Source organism: Chelon labrosus, assembly GCF_963514085.1.
Source record: "Chelon labrosus genome assembly, chromosome: 6".
In the NCBI taxonomy this organism is placed as follows: Eukaryota; Metazoa; Chordata; class Actinopteri; order Mugiliformes; family Mugilidae; genus Chelon; species Chelon labrosus.
In genome coordinates, this window is record NC_140342.1 from 13,465,373 (window position 1) to 13,471,372 (window position 6,000).

Genomic DNA, 6,000 nt, shown 5'->3' on the forward strand with positions numbered 1-6,000 from the left:
ACTATGCAAACATTGTAGGATTTTGAGATTTATTTTATTCAACCTTCAGTGTTGAGTGAGACTTGGATAGTGGCCATCAGTCATTTTCTTAAAGGGATTGTTGAAAATTAAAATGAAAACTCAAATGAGGCTGCAAAAATCAACACACACAGCAATAACAAATGTTTTTGTATGATCAATATTATGTCCATCCACTGGTACAGATGACAGATCTACACTCTATATACATATATTTGAATAATTAGGATTGCAAGAAGATATTCTACAACTGTAAGGTCATGAGTTGAAAATATTTTCACTTGGTTCTTTCAATGGGAAAGCACACATTTATCACACAATAGAAAAACACACACTCACAGTGACATTTCCCAGAGCCATTCATTCACAAGACAGCTACATCAGCTGTCACAGCTGGGGCCTAAAATCCCCTCTCCCAAACCTGGCTGAGAGATTCAGTGAAACCGATTGATTTCTGGCTCTGTGTTTCTCACTGCGCGAAGCTGCCCAACTCTGCAAATGTGCAGCTGCACCGGAAACCCACTTAATAGCTGTGTCATGTGTAAATCCTGCTACTGTATCACTGCATCGCATGTTTAGAGCTGCCTGAGACAGGAACTACGAAGAGTTCACACCAGTACATCATCAGCCCTGCATGAAGCCAGGTATGATTCACCCAGGGAGTGTTAAATACAAACACGAAGATAACGCAAACCTGGCAACACGAACCCACATACGCACCTCGTTAAGCAATAAAACAGCATGGGGCAGGGCGCACTGTGAGGCCTGTGGGGGGGTCTCAAGAAAAACACTTACACAAACTGTTAAACCAGTTATTCTTTTAAATAATTCATCCCTCCATATACTAAAAGTGATCTATTTAATTATAAAGTAAGGAAACAGATAAGGAATGCTAATTTTCACACTAGAAATCCATAACATAAATGGCTTTACCCATAGAGAAAGTTGATATATATCTCATGGCTTTAATCAAACACGATCCAAACAGGTCCATCCTATGCAACATATGGCTCCCTAATATGAGAAGTGTAGTTGTTTTCCTCTCCACCACAAAACCACACAAAATCAAAACACATTTTTATAGAACGGTCCAACATGACAAGAATCTCCTTGAAAAATTGGCTCATTCAAAGTATTCCCTGGTTTATTGAACTGATTTGGGCAACACAGATGAACATGAAAGTGTGGTTGTATGAACAACCTTCTCATATAACATCTCTTTACGTACACAGCCTTGTGCTCTTTCAGTCTTTATGCCAATTACATAGCATTCAGTTCAGACTGCCTTTGGGTCCTGTGGGTTGAGGGGAGGGGCCTCTGTGGATTAGGCTTGTTCCAGGGCATCTCACAGATACTTGATCAGTTTGGTGAATTTGGAGGCCAGGTCAACATCTTGTGCTGTTTTTCATATTTGTTGAGTTCTTCCTAAAGCGTTTTTGTGTGTATGTTCCTGTGTCAGGCTGCATCCTGCTGGGGATGACTGCTGTCATCAAGGAGTGTCATTGCTATGGGGTGGGGGTGCCCGGTCTGGTCTAGGTGGGTGGTACATGTCTAAGTAACATCCACTTGAATGCCAGGTTCAAAAGTTTCCCAGCAGAACATTGGATTGTCACAAGATGGTCAGTGTTATTCACTTCTCCCGTCAGGGGTTTTAATGTTATGCCTGATCGGTAACTGTGCAGCGAGGTGACTGCAAAGGGGCTTTTGTTTACACTATTACAAAAAGGCAGGATTTTCCCAGCTACTGTTTTTAGCTGTGCACCTGGGAGTATACAAGACTCAGCATGATTCTCAGGATGAGAAAGCAGGGGGCCTGGTTTCTGGAAAATTCATCAGATAGAGAGAAAGAGAGAGAGAGAGAGAGAGCGGTAGAGAGACAGTAAAAACGAGGAAGAGCAAGAGAGGCAGGTGGTCACTGGAGAAAACATTAGAGACGCTTCTCAACAAAGCAGGAATCCCATCTTTTTTTCTTATACACACCTCAGTTCGTGATCTGAATGGAGGAAATTCAGTTACAGCAGTCATCCGGTCACATATTGACCCATACAGCTTAAAGTACCTGCGTCCAAACATTAGCACGCGCACACACAAACCCAGAGAAATACACACAAGTTGGTATATGTAGGAGAAATAAGCACTCTGGATATGAATATGTATTAAAACCGGGTGACTCACCAAGACACACACTTGCATTGTGATTATGGGTTGTTGGGTTACCATGGCAACACATCCTGTAATGTGCTAATGCCCCATTTCGGTGTCTTAGTATGCGTGCGTTTTGTTTGTGTGTCAGTGGGTGGAAGGTGACAGGAATGTCACACTCGCCTTTCATTTGCACGGAGCTAGAGAGAGGCGCAGATATTTTCGATGTGACACGGGGGCCGCATAGTGTGAGGTTCACTGGAAAGAAATAGCTGCCAAATGATTGGGCATTTACCGCGTGTTACTAATCTTTAACTTGGTATTTTAACTCGAGCACCGCCGCCGTGGAGTCGGACCGCCTGTGTAGGAATAGTCACACGGTTCGAGTGAAAACTTGTGATTGTGATTTATACACGTGTGACATGTGATTAAGATGTGTTGACACTACAGAGCAATAACTTCCACAACACACAGCGCCCTGATGGAAACAAATGAATTACAGCAGTAATAGTGAACACTTAGGAGTTTAACTGTAATAACATAAATATATATTTGCCTTACAATTAAGAATGGACACAATCTATTTTAACTTAGATTGCACTGTGTTGTTCATTTAGGAATTTGATCAGGCATAACATTATGACCACCTGCCTAATATTGTTATAGGTCTACCTTGTGCTTCCAAAACAGTTGTGACTCATCAGAGAATAGACATGGGCCTGTCCTGTGGTGTGTGGAAACACAATGTTGTTAGTAGGGGCCTTTGGGTCCTATGGGTTGATGGGAGGGGCCTCTGTGGATCATCCCACAGATACTTGATCAGTTTGAGATCTAGTGAATTTGGAGGCCAGGTCAACACCTTGTGCTGTTTTACGTGTTTTGTTTGTTTGTTTGTTTGTTTTGGTTTAGTTGTTCCTAAACCATTTTTGTGTGTGTGCCTGTGTCAGGCTGCTGGCTGCCATCAAGGAGTGTCATTGCTATGGGGTGGCGGTGTCTGGTCTGGTCTAGGTGGGCGCTACATGTCTGAGTAACATCCACATGAATGCCAGGTCCAAAAGTTTCCCAGCAGAACATTGTATTGTCACAAGATGATGCAGCAGGATGGTGAGATTAAACATGAAAGTAAATCTACAATAGAATGACTTCATACTAAAAACAGTGGAGTGGCCCAGAGCTTAAACCTTAACCCAACAGAGACAGTGCAGACTGCCCATCTATGGGGAATAACATTATGAAACAAACATAAAACTAAGCTATTCCAAACCGAAACAACAACCTCCACTGAAAGCAGACCCACGGACCCACACATTCGTAATAGCCGTACGTATTTCGAAACCAATCATGCATGTTTTGTATGCAGACTTGAGTTTTGTCCCTGCAAACACCGGCCTGGAATTTCTTCAGCCTCCCAGTAAGTGGGAGTGCTGACTGCTTACGAAAAAGAAAAAAAACCCTTCAGAGCATGACACAGACTGATACGCACTCCCTGAAATGAACTCTGTCCAAAACTCCACTCAGACTCCGGACTGCAGGGTTAATTTGTAACAGGCTGTAAACACCACACATTGTGAGTGAATTCTAGAGAAAAATAAAATGATTTGTAGGAGAAGGATTGGCACAAGTAGAGGGAAATCATTTAAAAGTCAATCTGTTCTGTATTTATTCACAAAAAGCAGTTACCGTGGCAACGATGTGACAGTGGTGGTGTGTGGACAACAATGTGATAGCAGTTGTGTAATCAACAGAGTGTGTGTGTGGGAGTGTGTGTGTGTGTGTGTGTGTGTGTGTGTGTGTGTGTGTGTTTTTGTTTATATGTGTGTGTGTGTTGTTACCGATAAGAAGGTTTCTACACACCCATAAATCTTAACCCAGAAAATCATTTGCAGGTAAAAAGGCGGGTGTGAGGAGATGAGAACGTAAGCAGTGTGTCATGTTTGTGTGTGTTATTATCTAAGCACTTTATATGATCTTGTCAGTTTCTATGATGGCCACAGCAGCTACTATCGGTTTTGAACCGATTGTTTTGAACCTGCTATGGGAACACTGATTCTGAGATGTGGGGAATTTTCTATAGATTCACATTTGTTACTAGTGAAAACAGTCTTTGCCTTTGTCCGTCCACAGTCCCTCTGGGCTTTTTGAAACAGGAGAGAACCAGTTTGGTTCTCATTTGCGAATGAAGCTCCGGGGATTTCGACCAAAAAAGAGGTTGGTGTCATGAGTGGGCGTGTTTTGTGAAAACAAACAAGCACAATGGAGAAAAAGTATGTGTGTGTATACAGAGTTTCCCAAAGAGTTAGCAAAGGCCAAAGTTAAGCCACCTATCAGACTGGAGTGTGGAACTGGTGCTGTGGTTGAGATGATTATGTGATTATGTGTTTCCCAAACAGAACAGGAAAGATGATCGCATCAGTTCTCTGTTTGTCGACAAAACCAACCAGAGAGATCAACTATAGGTTCCTAACTGACTAAAGTAATAGTGCACACAATAACTGTTTCGTATGTGAGGTGATTTCTATAGAGAAACAAAACCGCCTGAGACTAAGGTTACTTTAATCCCCTTTCACCGCAGAGGTCCCTTTATCCAGATTAGGCGGTATCTATTACAAAAACCCAGAAGCAAATTGCATGCAGGTCTTGCTGAAGAGGTTTGGCCAAAGTTTTAGCCACCTAAAGTGAGGCCAGGGTTGAGTTTGCCAGTTTCTACTCAACCCTGGCCTCTCGATTGGTTCTGTGGTTCTCAAACAGAACCAGTGCTCTGATGATCGAAAAGACCTGTCATCAGAGAGTTCAAATTAGATTCTCTACCGGTGGATTGAGGCAGGGTATCAATCAATAACCCCAATGTTTAGTGATAAACATAAGGAGATGATGACATTCAGACTCGGGTTAACAGAAGATTACGTTGGCAATATTATGAAAAGATTCATTCATTCATTCATCTTCTGTACCCGCTTATTCCTGTTAAGGGTCGCGGGGGTCTGCTGGAGCCTATCCCAGCTGTCATCGGGTGAGAGGCGGGGGTACACCCTGGACAGGTCGTCAGTCTATCGCAGGGCCAACACAGAGAGACAGACAACCATTCACACGCACACCTACGGCCAATTTAGAATCACCAATTAACCTAATGAGCATGTTTTTGGATAGTGGGAGGAAGCCAGAGAATCCAGAGAGAACCCACCCAGACACAGGGAGAACATGCAAACTCCACACAGAAAGGCCCAGTCGGCCCATGGATTCGAACCCAGGACCTTCTTACTGTGAGGCATCAGTGCTAACCTATGAAAAGATTTATTTATATATATATATAATGGTACAAACTTAGTCTTCTGTTAACTTCTATTTCACTTCCCTTTTTTATCTTTCCCTGGAATCTAATTTAAGAAAGGTCACTGTGTAAACTGTGCACTTTGAAACTCAAGGGAAACAGAAATTTTACTAAAAAACTGTCTGAGAATATGGTTTAATATGTTGTTTGATTTGATTTTACAACACAAAGCCACATTTTCATATGAACATGTGTGAGCCTTTGTAGATGTCCACAGATCAGTAAAGATTCATAAGAAAACCATGTCAACAGATATTTATCACAATAAATAGATAACTTATCTGACAGCTGCCATAAATGACAACTCTGCATGCATTTAAAAGTACAATAACATTTAAAAGACAATTAGAGCAACAGGAACTGAAATACATGTCAGTCAAAACTACTAATAACAAATTTCCATGCCAGACTTCAATACAACTGACAGTAAAGATAACTTATCTTATCTTATGCTGTTTACCGTTTTGCTGAAGTCTGACATAGAAATTTGTTATTAGTAGTTTTGACTGACA